Source organism: Schistocerca americana, chromosome 4 (assembly GCF_021461395.2).
Source record: "Schistocerca americana isolate TAMUIC-IGC-003095 chromosome 4, iqSchAmer2.1, whole genome shotgun sequence".
NCBI lineage: Eukaryota > Metazoa > Arthropoda > Insecta > Orthoptera > Acrididae > Schistocerca > Schistocerca americana.
In genome coordinates, this window is record NC_060122.1 from 786,257,175 (window position 1) to 786,271,926 (window position 14,752).

At 42.3% G+C, this 14,752-nt stretch overlaps 1 non-coding gene across 1 annotated transcript; it reads right to left on the bottom strand.

The window, feature by feature from the left end:
* Nucleotides 1-10,703: 10,703 nt before the first annotated feature.
* Nucleotides 10,704-10,779, bottom strand: Trnas-uga. The gene has a single exon. It is a non-coding gene; the product is annotated as a tRNA-Ser (tRNA).
* Nucleotides 10,780-14,752: the final 3,973 nt, after the last annotated feature.

Here is a 14,752-nt window from a genome sequence, read left to right on the forward strand (position 1 = left end):
TTGATAAAATCAGAGAAGATATTGTTGTGATTAATACCGAAATCGGTAATCTTAAACAGGAAATGATAGGAGTTCAGGCGGAAATTGCGAGCATAAATAGCCATTTTGACTCCGAAATTAGCAGAATCGAGAAAAGTGTAGGAGAAGCAGTTGCTCCGATCATCGAGAATAAGGTGACGGAACAAATTCAATTAGTGAAAAAAGAGGATCAACAGAAGGTGGAAACTTTAAAGGCTTTGGTATCCGAGGTAGATACTGAAGTGAGGAAGCAGGCTAATACCTGCGAAGAGAAAAAGATGGAAGTGGAAACGCTTGCGACAACCACATGCCAAGTAATTACGAGAGTGTCGGAATAAGAAAAGAAACTTGACGAAAAACAGAGCTATGTGCCAATCTGTGCACATAGTTCGGAATTGTTGACGAAAGAGGAGCGGTTCGACCCCTTGAAAAGACGCGGTATACACGCGACCGATTTCATTAAAAATTATGAAAGAATTTTACCCAGATCATGGACTAATGAGAGAAAAATTAATGCGGTTATTGACGTGACCAAAACAGCCTTGCTGTGCTGGTACTGCGAACGGCTGAAAGCAAGGGGAAACTACAGTCGTAATTTTTCCCAAGGGCATGCAGCTTTACTGTATGATTAAATGATGATGGCGTCCTCGTGGGTAAAATATTCCGGAGGTAAAATAGTCCCCCATTCGGATATCCGGGCGGGGACTACTCAAGAGGATGTCGTTATCAGGAGAAAGAAAACTGGCGTTCTACGCATCGGAGCGTGGAATGTCAGATCCCTTAATCGGGCAGGTAGGTTAGAAAATTTAAAAAGGGAAATGGATAGGTTAAAGTTAGATATAGTGGGAATTAGTGAAGTTCGGTGGCAGGAGGAGCAAGACTTCTGGTCAGGTGGCTACAGGTTTATAAACACAAAGTCAAATAGGGGTAATGCAGGAGTAGGTTTTATAATGAATAGGAAAATAGGAATGCGGGTAAGCTACTACAAACAGCATAGTGAACGCATTATTGTGGCCAAGATAGATACGAAGCCCACACCTACTACAGTAGTACAAGTTTATATGCCAACTAGCTCTGCAGATGACGAAGAAATTGAAGAAATGTATGATGAAATAAAAGAAATTATTCAGATAGTGAAGGAAGACGAAAATTTAATAGTCATGGGTGACTGGAATTCGAGTGTAGGAAAAGGGAGAGAAGGAAACGTAGTAGGTGAATATGGATTGGGGCTAAGAAATGAAAGAGGAAGCCGCCTGGTAGAATTTTGCACAGAGCACAACATAATCATAGCTAACACTTGGTTTAAGAATCATGATAGAAGGTTGTATACATGGAAGAACCCTGGAGATACTAAAAGGTATCAGATAGATTATATAATGGTAAGACAGAGATTTAGGAACCAGGTTTTAAATTGTAAGACATTTCCAGGGGCAGATGTGGACTCTGACCACAATCTATTGGTTATGACCCGTAGATTAAAACTGAAGAAACTGCAAAAAGGTGGGAATTTAAGGAGATGGGAGCTGGATAAACTGAAAGAACCAGAGGTTGTACAGAGTTTCAGGGAGAGCATAAGGGAACAATTGACAGGAATGAGGGAAAGAAATACAGTAGAAGAAGAATGGGTAGCTTTGAGGGATGAAGTAGTGAAGGCACCAGAGGATCAAGTAGGTAAAAAGACGAGGGCTTGTGGAAATCCTTGGGTAACAGAAGAAATATTGAATTTAATTGATGAAAGGAGAAAATATAAAAATGCAGTAAATGAAGCAGGCAAAAAGGAATACAAACGTCTCAAAAATGAGATCGACAGGAAGTGCAAAATGGCTAAGCAGGGGTGGCTAGAGGACAAATGTAAGGATGTAGAGGCTTATCTCACTAGGGGTAAGATAGATACTGCCTACAGGAAAATTAAAGAGACCTTTGGAGATAAGAGAACGACTTGTATGAATATCAAGAGCTCAGATGGAAACCCAGTTCTAAGCAAAGAAGGGAAAGCAGAAAGGTGGAAGGAGTATATAGAGGGTCTATACAAGGGCGATGTACTTGAGGAAAATATTATGGAAATGGAAGAGGATGTGGATGAAGATGAAATGGGAGATACGATACTGCGTGAAGAGTTTGACAGAGCACTGAAAGACCTGAGGCGAAACAAGGCCCCCGGAGTAGACAACATTCCATTGGAACTACTGACGGCCCTGGGAGAGCCAGACCTGACAAAACTCTACCATCTGGTGAGCAAAATGTATGAAACAGGCGAAATACCCTCAGACTTCAAGAAGAATATAATAATTCCAATCCCAAAGAAAGCAGGTGTTGACAGATGTGAAAATTACCGAACTATCAGTTTAATAAGTCACAGCTGCAAAATACTAACACGAATTCTTTACAGACGAATGGAAAAACTAGTAGAAACCAATCTCGGGGAAGATCAGTTTGGATTCCGTAGAAACGCTGTAACACATGAGGCAATACTGACCTGACGACTTATCTTAGAAGAAAGATTAAGGAAAGGCAAACCTACGTTTCTAGCATTCGTAGACTTAGAGAACGCTTCTGACAATGTTGACTGGAATACTCTCTTTCAAATTCTAAAGGTGGCAGGGGTAAAATACAGGGAGCGGAAGGCTATTTACAATTTGTACAGAAACCAGATGGCAGTTATAAGAGTCGAGGGACATGAAAGGGAAGCAGTGGTTGGGAAGGGAGTAAGACAGGGTTGTAGCCTCCCTCCGATGTTGTTCAATCTGTATATTGAGCAAGCAGTAAAGGAAACAAAAGAAAAATTCGGAGTAGGTATTAAAATCCATGGAGAAGAAATAAAAACTTTGAGGTTCGCCGATGATATTGTAATTCTGTCAGAGACAGAAAAGGACTTGGAAGAGCAGTTGAATGGAATGGACAGTGTCTTGAAAGGAGGATATAAGATGAACATCAACAAAAGCAAAACGAGGATAATGGAATGTAGTCGAATTAAGTCGGGTGATGCTGAGGGAATTAGATTAGGAAATGAGACACTTAAAGTAGTAAAGGAGTTTTGCTATTTGTGGAGCAAAATAACTGATGATGGTCAAAGTAGAGAGGATATAAAATGTAGACTGGCAATGGCAAGGAAAGCGTTTCTGAAGAACAGAAATTTGTTAACATCGAGTATAGATTTAAGTGTCAGGAGGTCGTTTCTGAAAGTATTTGTATGGAGTGAAGCCATCTATGGAAGTGAAACATGGACGATAAATAGTTTGGACAAGAAGAGAATAGAAGCTTTCGAAATGTGGTGCTACAGAAGAATGCTGAAGATTAGGTGGGTAGATCACATAACTAATGAAGAAGTATTGAATAGGATTGGGGAGAAGAGAAGTTTGTGGCACAACTTGACCAGAAGAAGGGATCGGTTGGTAGGACATGTTCTGAGGCATCAAGGGGTCACCAATTTAGTATTGGAGGGCAGCGTGGAGGGTAAAAATCGTAGAGGGAGACCAAGAGATGAATACACTAAGCAGATTCAGAAGGATGTAGGTTGCAGTAGGTACTGGGAGATGAAGAAGCTTGCACAGGATAGAGTAGCATGGAGAGCTGCATCAAACCAGTCTCAGGACTGAAGACTACAACAACAACATTGACGTGTTGGCTGGTGGTGCCAAGCGTTAGGGCTTAAACCTCAACATCACAAACCCGACTTTCGACGAGTTTAAAAATTTGTTTCTGGCTGAATACTGGTCAGAGCCAAAACAACAAAGTGTCTGGCGCGAACTTGTCATATCGAGGCCTTTCGATGCGTATTCGCGCGGCTCGATGAAGGAGTTTTGTGAGGGCTAGATCCGCAAGTTGGAATATTTGCGTGATCGCCGCACGGAATCCGAAATAGTCTGGGAACTCTACAAGAAGCTACCAGATGATACAAAACGCTACGTAGGAAGCAATTACAGGACAATCAATGATTTCCTGGAAGGAGTTGAGGACGAGGACAATTGGCGCAATAATCGTAACAATGGTAGAGGCTGTGGTAAGAACAATGGGTACCACAACCACAACAACGATGACCATGGGAATAATGCATACCGCAACCATGGCAGCAATAACAATAATGGTTCGGACCGAAATAACAATCGGTACAATGCAAATAATAACAGGAATGACGGAAACCAGTATCATATTAGCGTGATACGGGCTGCGCAGAATAGTAATAACGCCAGAGGGTGTGACCAGCCGCCTCAGCAGTATCCGGGGAGCGTATCTGCTGGGACGAGACAGGGAAACCATTAGCCGCGGCGGTGAGGGGCCGACCGGGCGTGGAGAAATTTTGGCGGCCCAATAACAGGAGAAAACCCAGGTGTCGTCGTTATGAAAATTCCGTATGGAATAATCAACAGCGGGAGAGTGTGCCAGTGTTAGGAGAAAGGAGTGTGCCCACAAGTAGATCAGCTGTAGACACGGCAGTAGAAAATACATTCACTGTCAGTGAGAACAATTTAAGTAGTGTTCCGGAAATCGATTATAAAGTGGCAGCTGTAGCACCCACAGCGGAACTGGAGATTGAGTTTAAGAATGATTGGCAAGTGTTGAGAGAAGATCAGATGTCGGATAAAACGTCCGTCATCGAGCGAGGAGATGCAGAGAGGGATGAGGTCTGGTTAAGGCAGTTCGGTCGCTTATACGACGAACTAAGAGATTATAGGGGCCTGTATGGGAGAAGTGTTTATGGGGAGCGAGGACAGGATTTGCCGCGTCTCGTCCCACAGGAAGATAGTGTTTGTGAAGTGATAGAAAATTTTGGCCCTGACCGGCAGACTTTACCGAAAGTTATAGTGGTAGAAGTGGCCGACCCATCCGACGCAAAACTCCAGTTTAAACATTGCGAAAGTATTAAGGAGAAAGATTACGAGAATTTTAGTGATAGCTGGACACGATTGCTAGAGAAGCACGTAGATTACAGCGTGTATGAGGTTAGAGCTGACGTTATACGGTCGGACGGTAGCAGTGTGGGTTGTGCAGATCGAGAGGAAGTAATTGCAGATACTACTGGGCACATTCCTCAAGGTAGATTGGCAGATGAGATCAATCTGGCCCAAGAGGAATCAACGAAGGTGACAATTAGTGAAGTGATAGCAAAGCAACACTTACTAGTTGACGAGTTACAGAAAAAGGTTTCGGTATTGGAGGCGAAGCTACAGACTAAGCCTCAGGACAAACGTGTTGAAATTAAAACTGTATGTGAACGGAGGCTGAAAAAGCCGCCAGATAAGCCGGATTTAGGATCAAAGCCGGATGGTTTATTCTGGAATGACCTGGATACAGACGAGGATTTGTTGTGGGAAAATAAAGAAACAGTTGAGGACAAGTGTAGACAGATAGTAGTGTCTGTTAATATGCGCGACCTACAACTAAACGTGTTGATTGACACCGGTGCAGAATTGAGTGCTGTATCTGGGAAAATATTTGAGTTACCGAAACACAGACCTGGTATCGTAGTTATGCCAGCAACAGGAGTGAAAATTATCGGTGCTACTGGGAAGGCCAGTAAACCGGTCACAAAACAGATTTTTGTCAACTTCGAGATATGTGGGGCACGATTTGAACAAGAGTTTGTCGTCGTGCCAGACTTAACTACGGAAGTAATTATCGGGTTAGTTTGGCTATTAAAGTACCGTGCAGTGATTAATTGCGAAAGCAAAACTTTGACATGTAAGTCACAAGATAAAACAATAGTAGTTAGTTTTGCCGAGGCAGGAGACGGTGTGCATAGGCAATACCAGCCTATACACATTGTTAACTGGCTGGATGTCATTGACGTAGGCATGAATCTGAACTACTGTAACGTGAGAAAATCCTCTTAGATGACAGAAGTAAAAGTTTAGTGGAAGAGATAATCAAATTCCCTCCACGGATTAAGATTAGTATTGATGTGAAAAAAGATCATTTGTGAGAAATAATGAAGCTAAGAGCCGATGCCCGCACACATCGTCATGACACTTGAAAAATCCAAGCTGCTAGTTGAAGTTTTCAGCTGAGTCACAGTAGATTCAGGAATGTAAATATGATTTTGTAACTAGCTGTAAGATTTCATGAATATGTGATTTACTAGTCATTGCCGATGTACTTAGACGCTGTTTTAAGTTTCAGGCTTGTACATGTGTGATGATGGACAGTGTTGAGTTATCCACTGTGATAGTGTTAATGGACTCCTTGAGATTACTCAGGAGTGGGTTTTTCCGAAAGAATTCAGTGAAACGGACGTTCTGGAAATGCCGTTACACAGGCGAGTGAGATCAAGCGTGCCGCACAGGCGGGCGCAACAATACTGGCGAGGCGGAGCCGCTGTCGGCTCTTGTGCCGCTGTCGGCATTCCATGTACTTGCGAGTACAGAAGGCGGAGTTGTTTTTCTTCCCGGACAGCTGATGTGAAAGAATTCCTCTGTCAATATTTATGTTTTTTCGATCTGCTGAATATTATTTTCTTGTTTAGCGTTAAATGGACTCTCATGGCGAGAATATTAATAATGAAAAGGTTATATAAAAATATATATTATATGTAATTAATTATTAATTTGCATATTTTGATCTACCTGTTTTTATGACCATGTACTCTGATTAATTTTGTAAATAGTATGCCATTTCTTGATACTGTTAGGAATTTTGCTGATTTTAGAATAGCTAAGCCATTTTCTATGTTTTCTATGAATTTTAATATGTTGTCAACCTGTTTCCTTTGTGTAAGATGACAGAGTGGAATAAGGTTAGGAGTGTCTCCACTCAATTATTATGGTCTAAAAATTGGTTTATGGTTAATTAGCCTAATGCTAAATTTTCTTGATGTTTTGAGCTTATGCATTTCCGCTGTTTTTTTCCCCTTTTTGGGACATTTTCTGAGTCTGTTTAGGTTACATGAACATCCTCAGACAATGAGGGGCACATGTAACGCCGGAAATGCATATCCTCCTATTTCCATCTATTGTACTATAACGTTTTTCCTTATTTTGTTACCTGACGATATGACATTTCTGTGTGTTTATACACTCCTGGAAATGGAAAAAAGAACACATTGAAACCGGTGTGTCAGACCCACCATACTTGCTCCGGACACTGCGAGAGGGCTGTACAAGCAATGATCACACGCACGGCACAGCGGACACACCAGGAACCGCGGTGTTGGCCGTCGAATGGCGCTAGCTGCGCAGCATTTGTGCACCGCCGCCGTCAGTGTCAGCCAGTTTGCCGTGGCATACGGAGCTCCATCGCAGTCTTTAACACTGGTAGCATGCCTCGACAGCGTGGACGTGAACCGCATGTGCAGTTGACGGACTTTGAGCGAGGGCGTATAGTGGGCATGCGGGAGGCCGGGTGGACGTACCGCCGAATTGCTCAACACGTGGGGCGTGAGGTCTCCACAGTACATCGATGTTATCGCCAGTGGTCGGCGGAAGGTGCACGTGCCCGTCGACCTGGGACCGGACCGCAGCGACGCACGGATGCACGCCAAGACCGTAGGATCCTACGCAGTGCCGTAGGGGACCGCACCGCCACTTCCCAGCAAATTAGGGACACTGTTGCTCCTGGGGTATCGGCGAGGACCATTCGCAACCGTCTCCATGAAGCTGGGCTACGGTCCCGCACACCGTTAGGCCGTCTTCCGCTCACGCCCCAACATCGTGCAGCCCGCCTCCAGTGGTGTCGCGACAGGCGTGAATGGAGGGATGAATGGAGACGTGTCGTCTTCAGCGATGAGAGTCGCTTCTGCCTTGGTGCCAATGATGGTCGTATGCGTGTTTGGCGCCGTGCAGGTGAGCGCCACAATCAGGACTGCATACGACCGAGGCACACAGGGCCAACACCCGGTATCATGGTGTGGGGAGCGATCTCCTACACTGGCCGTACACCACTGGTGATCGTCGAGGGGACACTGAATAGTGCACGGTACATCCAAACCGTCATCGAACCCATCGTTCTACCATTCCTAGACCGGCAAGGGAACTTGCTGTTCCAACAGGACAATGCACGTCCGCATGTATCCCGTGCCACCCAACGTGCTCTAGAAGGTGTACGTCAACTACCCTGGCCAGCAAGATCTCCGGATCTGTCCCCCACTGAGCATGTTTGGGACTGGACTAAGCGTCGTCTCACGCAGTCTGCACGTCCAGCACGAACGCTGGTCCAACTGAGGCGCCAGGTGGAAATGGCATGGCAAGCCGTTCCACAGGACTACATCCAGCATCTCTACGATCGTCTCCATGGGAGAATAGCAGCCTGCATTGCTGCGAAAGGTGGATATACACTGTACTAGTGCCGACATTGTGCATGCTCTGTTGCCTGTGTCTATGTGCCTGTGGTTCTGTCAGTGTGATCATGTGATGTATCTGACCCCAGGAATGTGTCAATAAAGTTTCCCCTTCCTGGGACAATGAATTCACGGTGTTCTTATTTCAATTTCCAGGAGTGTATATTGTAATTGTTTTGCTATTTTATTTGCATTTATGTCGATTTATAATTGGTTTGTTCTACGCAGTTGAAAGCTGAATTTATTGCATGTACAGATATCTGCGCCGAAAGGTCGTTGCGTGTGGACCGGCTTCAGGAGCCACTACCAATAATAGATCACTGATGCTGGCACTACAGTCAATCGGCTTTAAAACAAAAAAGAAAAAACTGTAATAATTAGTCATAAGGATAACTGATTACGTTGAGGGGCTCCGGAAAGGCTCAAAATCATGAAAAGTTCAATTTTTACTTTTTTGCGTTTTCTGAATCTGCAGACTATTACCTTTTAATAGATATATAATTTATTCAATTCCAAAGACCACAACTATTTTTAAATTTTTTTTGAAATGTGTTCTACATGGGCGTGACCCACTGTGGCGCTGTTAAACTGCTGTCAAATGGTGTTATTATTAACGTCCGTGTTCATCAGGTACATTTTAGTGATGTGAGATAAAGTATGTGTTGTGGCTAACCTGTGATGGTTCAATATATATCGCTGGTGTGATTGTCGATTGTTTCATTTTTATTTACTCTGCCGTTATCTCGAAAATATTAGTAATTAATTCTGTTTCTTGAGTCTCTGTTTTGTTGAAGTATAATAATGAGTAAAAGTAAAGTTATTAAAAATCCTCTGAAGGCTTTTAAGAAAAGGAGAAATGTTGGAAAGCCAAAGGTATGTGTTGTTACTGTAAACAATAAAGACGATAACCAAGTGAGTGAACCTAACCTCTCAAGTACACCTGCCCATAGCAGTCAAAGTGGGAAAGAAAATACTTCACAGAAGAAGCTTGGTTCAATGAGTGAAAACTATGAATGTTTTATGGGCGAATCGGATGTGAATGAAATATTTGATATGGCGGTTCTCAAAGGAATTTTTTCAAACTGTGTAAGATGTATTCATTGTAGCGAAGATGGTCTGGAACTCTCCATAATAAAGCACGTAGGACTTGCTAGTGAAATACAACTGAAATATGATAAGTGTTCATACATGACCACCTTTTGGAACAGTGTTGCAGTAACTGCAACTGAAGAAAATGGTAGCAAAATCTACGAACACAACAACGAGCGATGCTTGCTTTAGACAAGGAACGCCTTCGGGCTGCAGACAGGGCTGTAAAGAGTCTAGAAATACAAGCAAGAGTAAACAGGAGGAGGAACAAGAGGAAGCTGGAGGAGAAGTTTGCAGAGGATGAAGATAATCCATCCTATGGACCTGGAATGCACTAAAAAGTTAATCCAATCTTTGTCGCTCGAATCCCAAAACTTTTATTTTCTCATACTAATTACATGTTTTCTAAGGATCTTCCAAACATATTTGTTTCAAACTTTCAGTAAATGTTACACAGTACCTTCTGCATAATTTAACACAGCCTTTTTCCAAAAAACTGTATATTTTTGAATATATAAATAAAAAATTGCAAAAAAATGTTGTGAATTTTCATTACAATTGAAAAAAAATCATCTTTAATAACTGAACTAAAATTTTGTGAAATCCCTGTGTTACGTTGTAGCCCATATTCCAATAAATAATCTGTAAAAAGTTCAACTTCCTACCTCAAATGCTTTGTGAGGAAAGATGTAATTTATAAGCGTTATTTTAACATTGCAAGTATAGGGCGTTCCGGAGCCCCTTAAATCAATTGACATGGAAGAAATATTGGTATACTGATTACCAGAATAATTATGACTAATCGATTAACTAAGATTAATCGCCCATTCGTAGTGCAGGCTATTAGGCTGCAGCACCAAGAGGGCTTGCTCACGATAGCTTTAACCAAAAATGTCTTTTTTTTTTTTTAAATTGTGGCACGCGCCACTTTATAGGCCTTATCACCTGATCGCAAAAGACGTGATGTTTTACCTGGACTTATTCAGCTGAATTTTTCAGTTGACAGTGTGATGTAATTCTACTAACGACTGTCGCTTATTGTAAAGTCGATCATGACTAATCACAACTGAATCTTTAACCCTAATGTTGAAATCAGTTTAATTCATTACCCCGTATTTTGCTACCATGGACTGGGGATCTACTGCAATTACTGATCATAATACAATAATAGGCTTTATGGGACACCTATGCCCTTGGCTAATTCCCAAACTGTGTATGTGTCAACGAAAGCATTACCAGTGTCAGAGAACAAAAGATTATGTTTTCCGCATACAACTGCAACTCAGCTGATCAGGTGAATTAATGAAACTTCCTGGCAGATTAAAACTGTGTGGACCGAGACTCGAACTCGGGACCTTTGCCTTTCACGGGCAAGTGCTCTACCAACTGAGCTACCCAAGCACGACTCACGCCCCGTCCTCACAGCTTTACTTCTGCCAATACCTCGTCTCCTACCTTCCAAACTTTACAGAAGCTCTCCTGCGAACCTTGCAGAACTAGCACTCCTGAAAGAAAGGATATTGCGGAGACATGGCTTAGCCACAGCCTGGGGGATGTTTCTAGAATGAAATTTTCACTCTACAGCGGAGTGTGCGCTGATATGAAACTTCCTGGCAGATTAAAACTGTGTGCCGGACTGAGACTCGAACTCGGGACCTTTGCCTTTCGCGGACAAGTGCTCTACCAACTGAGCTACCCCAGCATGACTCACGCCCCGTCCTCACAGCTTTACTTCTGCCAGTACCTCGTCTCCTACAATCCAAACATTACAGAAGCTCTTCTGCGAACCTTGCAGAACTATCACTCCTGAAAGAAAGGCTGTGGCTAAGCCATGTTTCCGCAATATCCTTTCTTGCAGGAGTGCTAGTTCTGCAAGGTTCGCAGGAGAGCTTCTGTAAAGTTTGAAAGGTAGGAGACGAGGTACTGGCAGAAGTAAAGCTGTGAGGACGGGGCGTGAGTCGCGCTTGGGTAGCTCAGTTGGTAGAGCACTTGCCGGCGAAAGGCAAAGGTCCCGGGTTCGAGTCTCGGTCCGGCACACAGTTTTAATCTGCCAGGAAGTTTCATATCAGCGCACACTCCACTGTAGAGTGAAAATTTCACTCTAGGTGAATTAATGTTAATAAAGTATTAATCATAGTTTTAAAGCCTCCATAACTTCCGTAATGTTACAGAATCTAAGCCCAGTTTTGAAATCAGCACAAAATTTCCTTTAAGATGAGACATTTTGAACATAGTTTTACAGTTGTTTTGAATTTCGTAAAAATTACTTTTATTTTGTTTTGCTAAGAAGGCAGAACGATTTGTGGAAGGAATCGATGACTCAAATATTGTTGTTACCACATTAATTGTCTAGGGTGGTAATAGTTAAACTTCCGCTACTAGAGAAAGTCCCCATGAAAAACGAGCAATCGTGGGAAAATGAAAGTTTGTGGAAACATTTGTAAGGAAATGCGGAAAAGAAGTAACGAATAAACTATTGAAAGAAACACATTTCAATTTCCACACGAGAGGGTAACATCTGTTAATTGCGTATCATGTTTACATCGCAGGTTACAAAAGTTGCTTAATGTGACGACCATCTGTATCACCGACAGCTAGGAACCGCATTAGAGATGCCATTTCACAAGTTCGCAGTACATTTTGAACGGTGGACGATGAAATGTTCAGCTGTCGTGACACATCTCACGCACCACTTAAAGATCGCATACTGCATCCGGCATTCTCAGCCGTGGGAACAATAAATTCTCAAATAATTTGTGGTGCAATTGGCAGCTGGCCTCACTCAGGTGCAATTTCAAATTGCCAGTTAATTTGAACTTCCGAAACATGTGCTTCAACTCCGGTACGGAAAGAGGAAAAAAAATTATGGTAAGTCTCCATGGGGCCAAACTGCTGAGGTCGTCGGTCCCTAGGCTTACACACTACTTAATCTAACTTAAACTAACTTACACTAACGACAACACACACACACCCATGCCCGAAGGAGGACTCGAACCTCCCACGGGGAGAGCGTGATTCCGGACTGAAGCGCCTAGAACCACTCGGCCACAGCGGCGGGCGAACCGTGGCAAGGCGCCGAAAAGAGGACTCTGTATTCATTTCATGCGTCAATACTCGAAATATCTTAGAAAATAGATTAAGGAAAGGCAAACCTACGTTTCTAGCATTTGTAGACTTAGAGAAAGCTTTTGACAATGTTGACTGGAATACTCTCTTTCAAATTCTAAAGGTGGCAGGGGAAAATACAGGGAGCGAAAGGCTTTTTACAATTTGTACAGAAGCCAGATGGCAATTATAAGAGTCAAGGGGCATGAAAAGGAAGCAGTCGTTGGGAAGGGAGTGAGACAGGGTTGTACCCTCTCCCCAATGTTACTCAATCTGTGTATTGAGCAAGCAGTAAAGGAAACAAAAGAAAAATTCGGAGTAGGAATTAAAATCCATGGAGAAGAAATAAAAACATTGAGGTTCACCGATGACATTGTAATTCTGTCAGAGGCAGCAAAGGACTTGGAAGAGCAGTTGAACGGAATGGACAGTGCCTTGAAAGGAGGATATAAGATGAACATCAACAAAAGCAAAACGAGGATAATGGAATGTAGTCGAATTGGGTCGGGTCATGCTGAGGGAATTAGATTAGGAAATGAAGCACTTAAAGTAGTAAAGGAGTTTTGCTATTTGGGGAGCAAAATAACTGATGATGGTCGAAGTAGAGAGGATATAAAATGTAGACTGGCAATGGCAAAGAAAGCGTTTCTGAAGAAGAGAAATTTGTTAACATCGAGTATAGATTTAAGTGTCAGGATGTCGTTTCTGAAAGTATTTGTATGGAGTGTAGCCATGTATGGAAGTGAAACATGGACGATAAATAGTTCGGACAAGAAGAGAATAGAAGCTTTCGAAATGTGGTGCTACAGAAGAATGCTGAAGATTAGATGGATAGATCACATAACTAATGAGGAGGTATTGAACAGAATTGGGGAGGAGTTCGTGGCACAACTTGACAAGAAGAAGGGATCGGTTGGTAGGACATGTTCTGAGGCATCAAGGGATCACAAATTTAGCATTGGAGGGCAGCGTGGAGGGTAAAAATCGTAGAGGGAGACCAAGAGATGAATACACTAAACAGATTCAGAAGTATGTAGGTTGCAGTAGGTTCTGGGAGATGAAGAAGCTTGCAGAGGATAGAGTAGCATGGAGAGCTGCATCAAACCAGTCTCAGGACTGAAGATCACAACAACAACAACTCGCAATATTGCTGTTGGTTCGAAAAACAGCTTTACAAGTAAAGCCCTTCTTACCTTGTCCAAACCCATGCTGACTGTCTGCAACTCTAGTACACACTGATGCTTGTGTTTCGACCCTACGTCGGCAGCGTATTTGGTAAGTCATGACACTAACACACACAGTAAATAATTTTCCGTCTACAATGGCTCAAGTAGCGAAACTTTAAATGTAAATTTTTATGTAAAAACTAATATAAATAAAACAGGCTGGCCACCAAACACCTCAATTCTACTATAAAGTACATATTTATACTTGGGTTTTATGACCTCACTTCCCTTAAACTGGTGGGGAGAGACAAGCTATAAACAGATTTTTGAGAGACACCAACAGACACTCAGTGTGAGTTAACACTGAGGTAGTTTGTGCTGCCGACATTATCTGTACTTTTGTGACTGTCTATAAAAGCTAGATTGACATCACTGGAAAAACGTGGCAGATAGCTGTTTATGTTGTTACCCTGTTTGCCAACTGCGTTTAGTAATAAATGTAATGATATGAAGAAGTGTTTTGACTTATTGCCTGCTACATGGAACCCAGTGTCGGCACAAGTGAACCATGCGATCAGTCTCCTAGAATAAACTGCTGCTGGCATAATTCATATTTTTTGTTGATGGAACACACAGAATATGGATTTGTGGTGCAACAGTGTTAGGAAACACCATAACAGCTGATAAGAATTAAATCAACATTCACTCCCTCATGTTAAGTTCCCAGTGCGGTCAAACTGATGGGACTTCAGTTGGCAAAACAGTTAAGACTTTTTAAAGAATGGTTAACGGAATTTTGGCGATTTGGTATGCGTTCGATTTCACTGGAAGCTGATGTCTTCCGTAACTCATTTCATCCAAACCAGCATTGTTTATCTATTATCGAAGTCGCTCTACTATACTTTTTGGTTTCATTCAGTAGAATATTGAAGGGCGTCTTAAAATGAAAACTAAATTTTAAAGATATTACGAAAAGCTTCATTGATATGAATTGTGGATGCAGACTAATCCCATATAATTATAAAAACCTATTATAAATGCGAAAGTTTGTGTGTGAGTGTGTTTGTTGCTCTTTCATGCTGAAACGGTTCGACGAATTTGAAAT